Genomic DNA, 14058 nt, shown 5'->3' on the forward strand with positions numbered 1-14058 from the left:
TTCTTTTATACTATTGTGCATCCTAGACTAGAGACGACATCCTATTAAAATTTTAGCCCAACGGGAACCTTGGGCTGAGTCAAACAGGGCTTGATTTAAATTGGGTTGAGTAACATGAGGGTTGAATAAAACGGGGTTGAATTAAACGGGGGTAAGTTGAATCAGGGCTCATATAACTTTTATTGAGTTAGAAGGGGGTCCAGTTAAACGGGAGTTCAGTTGCAAGAGGGTTCAGTTAACGGGGGTTGAGGTTCAGGGGGTTCAGTCGAACGAGGACTCAGTTAATTAGGGATCAGCAGGATGAATGTTCAGTTACACGAGGGTTGAGTTGCACGGGAGTCAAGTTACATGGGGATTCACTTAAATCATGGTTTATTTGCATCTAGGGTCAGATGCATGATGGCTCAGTTGCATGGGCTCAGTTGCAATTACACCATCGTGAAAGTAGATCTTTTATTGCTGCAAATGGGTTCACTTAGATGAGAACATGGTACATAAAATCTTTACTTTTATTGTGAATTTCTCGCAAAAACTGAACAAATTCAGTTTTAAAATACTTCGACCAGGTTTTAACCCAGTGTTTTATCATAATCCGCAACGCTCTTTCCCTTGCCTGCTCAGTAGACTGCTAGAAACAAGTTTTCTTTTAGAAAAGGCGTTTCAAATTTACTGTCTTTAATAAAACAGAGAGGCCCTGACGTGAAAGAGAGAAAAAAAGAAAGTAAATAACTTTCGTTCCCCTCATATTTCCATCATGCAGCCGTTTAAATGTTTAATCATCAAAATAGTTTTAGCTTAATGGAATATTTTGCTTGTATTTTAATTCTGGTGAAAAATTAAAATTTGATTTGCTCTATTTGTTGTTTCTATTCCTTTTTATGCGCAGATGTATTATTTGAAATTAGCTCAAATGTATTATTTGATCGTCATGATGTTCAAACGGACACTGTTTTGTCCATGTCATTACAGCCTAAATTTGAATTTAGCTTTCTCCATCTGAATTTCATTGTTATTGGTAATAAAGGTAGGTGTAGAAACATGGTAATTTTTTCTGGGCAAACTTAGATATATAGAGAGTCTTTTTTATATTGATATTGAGGCTAAAAAAACAACAAACAAATGACCGTGGATTGTCAGTTAAATTGACATATGCTGACACTTCTTTGTCAAAGTTTTTATAATTTGTCATTTATGAAAATAAGAAAGGTGAAAACATTAAAACGAATTTTTTTTTCAGTAAAGCGCATATTGTGTTCTGGTTTTGAGAAGCCATAGGGGTTATCAGCCCTACACATGTTAATTTTTGCTCGTTTTGTGTTTGACTTGGCAATTTATTGTAATTTATGTTCGTTTTGACTTTCATTTTTTTATTGATAGTTATTTATGGTAGTTTTACGCTTGGAATATTATTTGAATTTAATTTTACTCCTTCGTGGCTTAATGGAGCTCTTTACTTTTCTTTGAAAAACTTGTCTCTTGGAAAAGGTTTTTTATTAACTTCTGTTCTTTTTTTATTAACATAATTTTTTTCATGGAAAAAGTATTGTACCGTAAATCTTTTCAGTTTTCTTTTATAAGAACCCGTAGTATGGGATGCTATTTTTATGTTGGAGAAACTTTTTCGAAAATTTTTAATCCTTACACAAACAGTATTTTTTAGTTTAATTTTATAGCTTCTGAAGTTGACCTGAAAAATAAAACTCAATATCATTCCCAAAAGATTCTATCTATACTCTTTGACAAACTCGATACACTTACACTTTTTTGTTTATTTGAATTCTAAGTGCAAAAGTAGTGATAGTAGTATCCCCACAAAGTTTTAACTTAATATACACCATACGTTTTCAATAAATTGCTGAGGTGTTTCACTGACACACAATTCCTTTTGATTTATCTTAAAGCAACATTTAGTTTTAAGGCATAATGGGGCAAATGCATAATTGGAGGGGGGGGTGACGTGCCTAATATCCCTAAGGACATAGTTGTTGGATCGTTCCATTATGCTGAACAAAATGACTTACTCAAAATTTTGACTGGATCACCCTCCAATTACTTTTGACTAATAAAAAGGGCAATATTCTTTTAGAACCTTTTCTTCTTTTTTGCAGCAGAAAATTTTGAGCCTGTGAAATTCCGGTTTCTTTCCAATACCTCTGTATTATTCTTCAAGTTCTTTCATACTATTGTGTATCCTAGACTACAGACAATATCCTATTAAAATTTTAGCCCTACCAGAACCTTGGGCTGAGTCAAACAGGACTTGATTTAAATGTTGGGCGGAGGAGAGGGGTTAGTTGCCCTCCTATCACTGGACTACTAAAAGGACACTGACCCTTTCAATTTCCAATCGAAAGAGCCTTTTTTGAAGTTTCTACGACAACAAATGGTCATTGAGAGATTTACGACAACAAAGATACATTACGGGAAAATACTAAGTTTGGAAGGGGGTTATCCCCCTTCCGATCACTTTGAATCTTAAAATTGGCACTAGAACTTCTGATTATCAATCCAACGAGCCCCCTCCGAAGTTTAGACGATCACCCTTTCTATATATAACTTAACTTGCCCTGATGGCTGTAGGGGGTCATGCTCAAAGACATAATTTCCGTTCCTTTCAATTACGTTGAATAAAATGACAAGATCAAAATTTTCATTGGATGTGTATGGGGAAATCGTGGGCAAGGAAAGGGGGTTAGTTGCCCTCCAATCACTCTCGACTATTAAAAAGGGCCCTGGCCCTTTCGATTTGCAATCGAATGAGCTGTTGTCATAGTTTTTACGACAACAAATTGCCATCACAAAAGTTCTACTGGAGGCTTTTCGGGAAAACACGACGTTTTGGAGGGTGGGGGGTGGTGTATCCACCCTCTGATCACTCTGAGTCTTAAAAACGGTACTAGAACTTCTGATTACGAATCCAATGAGTCCCCTCCGAAGTTTGAACGATCACCCTTTCCAGTTAAATAATAATAAATAATACAATAAAAATACCTCAAACACTCAAACAACCATCCTTGACAACCCTTTGAAAACCCAGCCAGTGCAAATCACCAAACCGACCCAAGATTTTGACTAGTAATAGAGATGTTACCCAAACGTGGACGCTAAAGAAATAATAATAAAGATAAAATAGATAAGGAAAATAATTAAATAAATCAACCAGAGATCAGAAATTTCTTGGCACTGCAATTTTAATTGAGGTGTCTTCATTGCTTAAATTCGAAGCACATCGATATAAAAAAGAATATTTTGCAATAAAGATCAATACAACTAGATTTTTCTTCAAGTATTTATTTCCTTGATAAGCTCTCATTGGTCCCCTCATATTTAAATTTAAAAATTTACCTACCCCCTCCCAAATATTCCATCAAAGTTTCAGCAGGGCCCTTTGAGCCTTTCTTGTATGTCCTTAGGCGTCACTAAGATATTTCAGACACACCTAACTCCACATCCTCTAAAAGTTTCAAATTAATACCCTTAGCTGTTGTTGTGAAGTGTTATTTTATGGTAATTGGGGTTGTAGCTGTAGATGCCTTTATTCTCCCTTTATAGGGGAGATAAACTCTGGCCCTAAGGTAATTAAACTTTGGTAGCGTGCCTTAGGCTATGATCTAACTAATGAGGCGTACCGACCGGATATGTTCGAGAGACTAAAAATAGATCGTAGAGAGGTTGTCTAAAATACAATACTTTTATTCATTTAACATATAATATAATCGGATATATTCTGTCTACTGGGACTGGCTGTCCCAAGTAGACCACAAGTCTCAAAAACAACAATAATATATAAATAAGATACAGAAACTTACAATGATCCGACAAAATCCAAGGTATTTCTAATGAGAAAATAAACGGGCAGAGGTTCACACGGCAAGTCAAGAGGTCTACCCTCAGTCCCAAAAATTGGGGTATATATATGAGAAACTAACCACGTCCTTCCTGTACATTGACGCATTTAGCCAGGAAATTGGTTATTGAGCAAGTTCCCTTCAAACCCACACATTCAACGATTTGTATCCTTGTCCTGAAAAGTGGTATTTTGAAACTTTGTTTTTGCGTCTTAATATATTTTTACTCAATTAATAATTAACTAAATTAGAATGCTTTACCACAATGCTCACAATTTAAAGAAGAATTGTCCCAACTCTCAATATTTTACTTTTAAAATAACTTAGTTTTGTTTACAGCTATTATGCTGCCATCTTTGGGTCATTATGTACATCTACCCGCAATGGGTTTCCTTAGGGTCATGCTTCTGGTCCAATATTGGCCATGTTCTTTTTTTTGTCGAAGGATTTCAATTCCAAATTCATCCTTGTTTTTCTTTCTCTGTCTCTAGGACTGACAATTACTCTTTTATCCTCTTCATATGCATCTTATGTTTTTGTTGACCCCAAGCGGCTTTAACATAATATTAGTGGTTTTGCTTAAATTACATTTATTTTAGAAAAGTTTTATTAATTTTTTTTTGTTTAAATTTAATTCCATAAATAATTTAGTTTATCTGTGTGATGTGGTTGATGTTTCATTTATATTTCGCTTTAGAAATGCCTTGGGTAAATTACACATAACATTTTTGATTTTTAAATTTTCCCATATTTTTCCAGCACAAAGCATTTTCACATATTTAAATAACATAAGCCATTGAGCTATGTAGCACATTTTCTAGGCCTAAACTAAGTTCTGTTTTTATCTTACTTTCTGACAAACTTGTAGTAAAGTATGTATTACTGCTATAGTTTCCAAAATATCAGTGGATCGAGTATGAGATGCTAGTATCAGGATATATTTGAAGTGTCTTCAAAATTTGTTACTTCCCAAAAATGTGTCAAAATATGATTGAAGGAAAAATGGATCCGAAAAGATGCTACGAAAATTTTGATTTCCAAAAAAAAATAGCTAAGGCTGTATCTAAAATAAATATCCACATTAGTATACATATAAAGCACATATTTTTACATACATAGTAGAATGAAACACTCAATTTTCGTATATATCAAAGCATTCGAAAGTTATTTACTTTTAATTACTGTTTTCTCTTTTTTTTTAATCACTCCAAAAATAATTGAAACACGCTTAAATCGAAACATTATCTTCCTTACTGGATTAGTCTTTCAAACTTAATACTAAACAGATTATTTTACAATAAAAAAAATTATTAATACTTTGACTCGAGGTCAAATATTGAGATAGAACTCTAAATTACTAGTTCAAATTTAAAATAATTTCAAGCAGCGTGGACATAAATAAGAATTGTGGAATAACTTACACGGGTATTTAAGTCATAAAACTATATGTTCTTATGCTATGGTTTAAAACTTAAAGCATTTTTAAAAAAAAAAACACGGTATAGACTAGTATTTATAACAGTAGATATTTTCTCAATTGCATTTTTGTACAACTATATAGCTTTTCTCATATGCGGCTATATACATTTTGTTTTAAAACTTTGGTTCTATCTTGAATCCACTTATGTTATTAACTGACATTATTGTATACGCCTGTTTGTCTATTCAGACTTTTAAGCCTTTTAATTCTTTTCGAATATCTTGGTATTTTGAACTGTTTTATAACGTGTCTGTCTGTGATCTCTCTTTTTTTCAGCTTTAATATCTTTTTAGATAAGCTAAAATTTTTAGCTATTCGTGTTTTTACCTGTTTTGGCATTACTAATTGACTTGTGCCCGTACCCTAAAGGTTTGCTTACCAGGGCTGCCTTCTGGTAGCTCCTATAACGTTTCTAAGTTCTCTTGTCATCAGCTACAGCTAAAGAGACTATTATGAACCTGCACACAAAATAATTAATTTAATAATTTGTGGCTACCCATTTTTTTTTCTTGGGCTATTCTTTTTTTCAGAAAAAGTGGCCCTTCTGCCGAAAATACCTGGCCCTCATGGCACACAATAATTCTGTTTTTGACATACAAGTGACAATGACTATTTTCACTTTAACTTCCCCACTTTTAGTGGCCTGTCTTAGGTTTCAACTTCAAGTTCTTAAGGCTATTATGTGCCTTTCTTTCAATTCAGTTTATTTTCCTTTTAGTTTCGTCTGGCTATATTTTCAACTTGAACCCTGCTCTTTTTTTTTTTCTTCGATATTTCAATGGATTTTAAGGGTTTTTTCAAGTCTTTTCTGCTTTTTCAGTAAAATATATCTTGTTTTAAGCCTATATTTATATATTCCATCTTCTTTTTCAATAACCTTAACAAGTTTTTATGCTGATTGCCTTTTATGATCAAATTCATTATCTCCCTATTTATAAGAGGTGGGGGGGTATCTAATTTTTGCAACCTGTATTTTTTTGAAAATATTCAAATTTTTTTTCGAAAGTTTTTACGTTAGAAAAGTACTGAAGTTTTTCAGCTATTTTTTTGAACACTTTTAATTAAGTTTCGCCTTGCATTGGCTAGTTCTCATTTATTCCTTAAAATGCAATTTTTACGATATATTGGTTGCCAATCTTGTCCTAGCTTTAAATACTATTTTATTTGCCAAAGAAAGAGAGGCGAAAATTTCCTTGCAAGGATAAATAACTTTGAATTCGGTGCCCATTATCTGCGGTTTATTGATAAGCTTGAGTCTGGGAGAATTACAAGAATGAATTTACGTTCATTACTGCGAGTTTTTTTGTTGTGAAAGGTTATATTTTATTTTCAAATAAAAAGTGGATACGTTTAGTTTCTGTTAGGGTTCGACGGCTTGGGATTTGGGTGTTTGGGTTGGCACAGGTGAAAACCAATTGTTTAAACTAGGATTCTTCTGTACCAGTTCGTTTTCTCAGATCCAAAACATCGCTAGAGTTAAAATTATTATCTTGAACTACTGTGGTTTTCTTGTGACGATGGGGTTAATTTTTGGCTGATTTTTAATTGATTTTTTTGTTTGCTTTTACCTCCTGGTACGTTTTTTTTAGCTTATAATTTATTTTTATATCGCTTTTCGTTTCCTTTACCTAGCACTCTTTTTGCCTTCTAAGCTTATTCTAAGTTTTGCTTTAACCTTTATAACGCTTAATTATTGTCTTTAATTTTTTTTTCTTTTTACCAAAAATTATTCTATTAAACTTTAACTAATTGTAATAAGATTACAGCTAGCTTGTACACAAAGCCGGCACTTAATGTAAACTCTTGCTGTTTTTCCCATTATAATAATTTTAACATTCTTCAAAAACAACTTTTTTTTAATTCGCTGAAAGTGTAACCTCAAAGAGTCAAAGGTTAGCAGATGCATTGCATGTATTTAACAAAGAGAGGCCAGCAGTGGTTGAGCTCAACTCCAAATTTGCTAGCTTCCAATGACCCTATTTCAGTAAACTAACCTCCTTCGTTTTTTTTTAATTATCCCCCCCCACCAAAATTTTTTTCAATATACATATCAAAAGAATTGCCTTTTAATGCTGATTCTAAATATGTATAATTTAATTTGGTTCACTACACCCATTTAAAAAATACGTGGTCTTACTTATTTTCTTTTTTTGAAGCGAAGCCTAATTTGTTTTGACAAGTCTTCACATTATACCGCTCGCGAAGTCTTATCTTGTATCGGAAACAAAATTTTTGCAGGAAACTATGATGTCACTTCAGATCGGAGCTAATAATTTAGCGTTCATAATTTTTACTGGCGATATATATTTGAAGGAAAACTTGATGTTATCTATGTACCGATTAAAAAAGAAAATATAGATATTTCTTTAGTGGCTTTTATGCTCGTTTGATTCTTATTTAATATTTATTTTTTTCGTTATTACTGTTTTATTCAAATATTAATCTGCTGGGGGCTGCACTTGTTCTGCCTTTCTCCGTTTCCTGGTCCGAGTTTTGGACTCCAAATTTTTGCTTTTCTTTTTTATAATATTAACAAGTTTTTCCCTGGTTTCTATAGTGTGGCTTACAAGGCTCTGAGTCTGAGTGCTGTTTTATTGCCTCGTCAAATATCTTTAATCTTTGTTTCTCTTGATGTTTGGCCTTTTTCATAAGTGTTTTAGCGACTTGTGCTGCTGACAAAGCAACTTCTTGCTGCCCCTTTGGTTTCTTTACTGTTCTCCATAATTTTTCTCTCAAGGAAGGTTTTCTTGATGATGTCTCAGGTTTAACTATATCGGTTTCTGTAGAAAAATTTTTGGTGTCACATTATGTTAGCTCGCGTCTGGTAGAAGGTGTTTGTTCCAAAAGCCATTTTTGCGTTAAGACTGTAGGTGAGTCTAGTGTATGAAAATCAGATAATTCTTCGGTTTCTTCCAATTTTTCTTCCTCTTAGGATTTAACCTCTGGTTTATTACGTCTTAAACCAGTAGGTTGTGCTTGAGGCTCTTCTCTGTCGCATTCATCGCTAGTGTCCGATGAACATTGAACTTTTCATTTTTTCTCTTGTTTGTTGTGGAACGTTTGTAGCCAAGACTGGGCTAAATATTCCTTCCACTTTTCCCAACTGTTGTGGTCGTTAAAAAGGTCATAAAATTCATATATATTCTGATATATTCTGATATATACTGGTGAGATCGTGTCTTCTATATCTTCTTCTGAAAGTATTGGCTCTTTTTCCCACGGTTTTGAAAAATATTCCTTTTTCATTCTATTGTTGTGCACTATTTCTTCCTTTTCCTTATGTTGATGCTTTAGAACATATGTTAAGTTATTTGGTAGAAATTTTAAAATCCTGTATGGACCCTCCCATTTTGGTTTTAACGTTTTTGTTCCTTCCAGATTCGTTTCGTAAGCATAAACCAAATCTCCTAAACAGTAACTCGTTTTATTTTTGCTTGTTCTGTCATATTTGTCTTTTTGTTCTGTTTTCGAATCTTCCAGATTGTCTTTAACTTGCTCCATAGCTTTTTTCATTCGCATTACCATCTCCTGCTTATATTGGTCTAGGTTGTAATATATTCTGTCATTTTATATTTCATCGAAACAAATTCTGGGATCTCTTATGTGCTGCAAAAAAATGGCGTTTCTTTTAAGGTACGTGAAAAAGCCGTATTTATTGCAAAGATTACAAACGGTAAATGTTCATCCCAATTTTCATTTCCCTCTCTTGCATGTATTCCCAGCATGTAAGCTAATTCCCTGTGCTTACGTTCAACCTTCCCATTAGCTGCTGCCAGGTATAACGAGGTAAACCATCGTCTAACCCCCAGATATTCTGTAATTTCGTCTAATAATTTGGCTCTAAAACATGGCCCATTGTCGTTAAGTAAAACTCTAGGGAAAATCCCGTGCTCCCAGAATAGACGATTGACCAAAACTTTCGCAATGGTTTTTGTCTTTTTGTCTTTAGTTGGAAAAGCGTATAAATATGAATTAAAATGGTCGACTATGGTTAGTACGCACCTGTTTCCTTTCTTGGAAACTGGTAAACTTCCCCCGGATCCCCAAATGTCTATTGAAATTATTTCTCCTACCGCTGAAGGGGTGGGGTATTGACCTAATTCAGCCCTAGGGGTCTTTGGTGGCAACTTTTGTTTGGCACACTCTTGGCAGCCTTGCATAAAAACTCATACTTTTGAGTGCATTTTTGGAAAACTAAAATTCCCCTTTAGTTTCCACATAGTTTTAGCTTCTCCCATATGACCCATTGTTGCATGTGCCATCTGTAAAACTTCTCCTTCCAGAGATTTTGGAATCACTGGAATAATTTTTAAGTCATTTTTTCTATATTCTTGCGATGGTCTATGGTATCTTACTAGAAGAGTTTCACTTTCGTCCAGATCAAAATTGTCTAAGTCCTTTAAAAAATGTTTAAAGTGCTCTGGCAGTTCCGTTTTTTTGATAAAAAGGATTTCATTGCTAAGCAAAAATCATCTTTATCTTGATGCTTCGAAATATTTTCAGTAGACAGTATTTCTATCCCTTCCAGTTCGTTCTGTTTGGTTGTTATCACATTTTCATCCTTATCTGGATTTCGTGACAAATAGTCTGGTAAAATATTTGTACGGCCCTTTATATATATTGGAGTATATGAATATGCTTGCAGACGTAGTATCCACCGTGTCAGCCGGGCTGAAGTATTTTGCATTGTATGTCGCCAAACTAATGATTTTTGGTCTATTCGTAAAATAATTTTTTTCCAAGTAAAAATTGTCGAAAATAATCTGTAAATACTACAACTGCTAAACACTCCCTTTCAGCTGTCAAGTATTTTTTTTCTGCTTCCGTCAGTGACCTACTGGCGTATTGAACTATTGAATTCATGTTTAATAATATGGCCCCAATACAGTACCCCAAAGCATCTGCTTGCAAAGAGAAGTCTTGTGACAAATCTGGTAGTTTTCCAGTATTTTTCCGACCAAGTGGTCTTCCAAGTTTTCATTAAACAGAATTACATCATCTAAATAAGCCAAGGTATCTTTTTTCCTTCCTGTTTCGTTATCTTTTAACACCAAATTCATTAGGCGACTATAACAATTTGGAGTAACTGATAAGCCAAATGTCACACATTCACGCGTGAACGTTCTCCCATCATCTTAGATTACTGTAGCCTTATGTTTAGTTTTTGCATCTACCGTGATTTGCCAATTTCTTGCTATTTAATCAAAACTAGTATGATATATTGAACCCCGTAAGAAATATGAAATCAAATCAATTCTTGGTACCTTCAACATGTCTTTAATCGTGACGGCGTTTAGTGATCTAAAGTCTATACATAGTCTCCAGGTGTTATCTTTTTTCTGACTATTACCAATGGAAAGCACCAGTCACTAATGCTCTCTTTAATTATACCCTGATCTTCCATTTCTTTTATTTGGCTATCTAGCCATGGCTTTAAATGATAAGGTGTTTTATACGGTGACTTTTTGATTGGAGGGCCCTCTGTTGATATCTTGTGCGTGATTAAGTGAGTTAATCCGTAATCTGCCTTGTGTCTTGCAAAAGTCCATTTAAAATCCCAGAGAATATTTTCCACCCTAGTTTTTACGTTTTCCGGTAAATGTTTTAAATCAAATTGTTGCGAAAAATCCGTTTTCGCCATTCCATACTGTTCTTGTGGTTGCAGTTCTAATGAGGATAAATGTTCGTAGCTAGAAGTGAAGTTCACGCTTAATTCTGGACTGTTCAGAGATTTTATTTCTGAATTTGAAATCTTTTCTACTGATCCAAGTTCTACCTGGTTCATTTTTATTTTATCATTACTTAGATTTGATAGTTTTAAGTATGTTATAGCATTTTCAATTTTTATAACTTGATTTTCCACGAAAATCATTGGGTATTCTTTTATGGTGTACCCCTCTATCATGGCATCAATTGTTTTAACCTTTCCTTCCTTTTCATTTAATGTAGCTAGAACTTGAGCTGTCGTTCCCCCTTCTATTGTGATTTTTCCGCTTATTTTTAGGTTATAATTCGAATCTTCCCTTTCTTTATTTGTTGTTACGCAAATCTGCCTATTACTTTCATTTGCCTGGTTTATTGTAATTGTATTGGATATGGGTTCCCATACAATCCAATATTTTCTGATGGCATCTACACTTAGAATACAAGGAAAAGGTAGCAACTTGCATATTATTACTGTTACTGTTATTTCTTTATCCCCTGCACTAAATTTTAGTAGACATTCTCCCAAAATTGTCAGCTTGTGCCTTGTCACAAGCTGACATCTGCTTACTCGATTTTTGACACAAGGAGGAAACCTATTAAAAACTTCCTCTCGAATTAATGATTTAGATGCGCCTGTATCTAGTAAACATGGTAAATTTTGAAAACGCTTAATTTTAAAACAACGCAGAATTGGTAGATTATTATTATTTGCATTTGTATCACAACATTCTAAACTATTTAGGGGTCTTTGTAAGAAAACAGCTCTGTCGACCCTTACAGGCTGGTTTTTCCGTTTAAATGCCCACTGTTTAGCCAAAAATTTCTGGGATTATCCCAGTTTTCTTCAGCGCTGCTACTTTGACCCTGGGTATTGTTAACCGTTTGCCTTCTAGGCCTAAATTCAGGAATATTATTAGGTGTTTGCCAATTATTATTTGTTCCCTGCCTTTCTAAATTTCTGTCCCCCTGCGTTCTGAACTGGTGTATAGTTTTGTACGTCTGGCCTTCTTTGGGTATTTTATGCCAGCAATCTGCCACATAGTGATTTGGTTTGCCAGAATTATAGGAATTGAATCTTTTCCTATATTGCTTGGTAATTTGCCCTTCCTCGTGGGGTCTATATCTATTTCTATATATTCTTGACCTGTCACCATTTGCTCTATAATTTTCTTCAGGAGGAGGAGGTGGGTGTCCATAATACTTTGTATTCCGAGACACTAAGGATCTAATACCTTGGGATTGGTCGTCAAATGGGGAGGAGTCAGTCCATGGAGGGAAGGATTGGCCTTCCTCTTGCCTTTTTGGTTCACGATTCGGCTCTTCAAAGTTCATCCTCTTCTGTCCCCTTTCATATTTTTTACTTTCTTGGGCTCCTGTGTTATTTATTGACATCTGGTCAAACCTTTTCATAGCCTCGTCAATTTTTACCTCTGCTTTGACTAGTATTATAGCCTGCTCTAAATTTTCAGGTTTTTGCGATAATATTAGTCTTAATAGCTTTTTCGGTAACCCTTGGGTAAAAGTATGTAGTTGTACTTTTTGTACTGTCGCGTCATTTCCTCCTTTCTCTAATTGTAAACACACGGATCTACAAATTTTGTCTGCATATTCCCTGATACTAGTTGATGTATCGAATGTGACTACCTCTGTTCTTAGCCTCTCGGAGATGCTTGTCTCTATGAAACTTGTTTTAAAAAATTCAATTAGAGTACTGATGTCCTTGGGCTCTTTTTCTTAATTGCCTCAAAATGTTTAAGGGCGCTTCCCTTTAATCTGGCTACAACGCATTGCTATTTGACCTTAATCTCAAACGATTCAGTTAGTTCGTCGAAAATTTTTAATTTTTCGATAAACTCATCTACATCTGAATTTCCCGTGTATTCTGGTATAATTTTTGCAATTTCAAGTACTGTTGATAGAGAAGTCATTTTTTCCTCTGGTAAAGCCATTTTATTTCAATCTACTATTTTTATCTAGCCTTCTCGACCCAGTTTTTCCAGCGACCACCAGTTGTTGTGAAGTGATTTTTATTGGTAATTGGGGGTGTAGTCGTAGATGCCTTTATTCTCCCTTTATAGGGGAGATAAACTCTGGCCTTAAGGTAATTAAACTTTGGTAGCGTGCCTTAGGCTATGACCTAACTAATGAGGCGTACCGACTGGGTTTGTTCGAGAGGCTAAAAATAGATCGCAGAGAGGTCTTCTAAAATACAATACTTTTATTCATTTAACATATAATATAATCGGATATATTCTGTCTACTAGGACTGGCTGTCCCAAGTAGACCACAAGTCTAAAAAAAACAACAATAATATATAAATAAGATACAGACACTTACAATGATCCGACAAAATCCAAGGTATTTCTAATGAGAAAATAAACAGGCAAAGGTTCACCCGGCAAGTCAAGAGGTCTACCCTCAGTCCCAAAAATTGGGGTATATATATGAGAAAATAACCACGTCCTTCCGGTACATTGACGCATTTAGCCAGGAAATTGGTTATTGAGCAAGTTCCCTTCAAGCCCACACATTCCACGATTTGTATCCTTATCTTAAAAACTGGTATTTTGAAACTTTGTTTTTGCGTCTTAATATATTTTTACTCAATTAATAATCAACTAAATTAGAAAGCTTTACCACACTGTTCCCTGATATATTGTTGATACGCTCTTTCGACAACCTTGATGCACATAGTATCTTTAGGTTTAGTTAAATGTACCTTATTATTACCAGAGTTTCAACTTTCAATAAGTTTCAAGAACCATTATGTCTTCTTCAGATATTGCAGATATAATTGAAAAAGTGTCTTTAAAAAAGTGTCTAGAAAAAAAGTCTTTTGATTTAGTTCAACATCTCCTAAATAAGTTTTGTAAGATTAAAGCTAATACCCCAATTCTTTCCTAAAATATTATAGATACACCCTTTGACAACTTAAATGTATAGTGTATTTTGATATATTTCAACAAACCTCTCAACGATCCCTTAATACCCTAGAATTTCATCTTAATACCTTAGGCATTCCTA

The sequence above is a fragment of the Artemia sp. Qi Xiang Cuo genome, chromosome 8 (assembly GCF_049724085.1).
Source record: "Artemia sp. Qi Xiang Cuo chromosome 8, ASM4972408v1, whole genome shotgun sequence".
NCBI classification, from domain to species: domain Eukaryota; kingdom Metazoa; phylum Arthropoda; class Branchiopoda; order Anostraca; family Artemiidae; genus Artemia; species Artemia sp. Qi Xiang Cuo.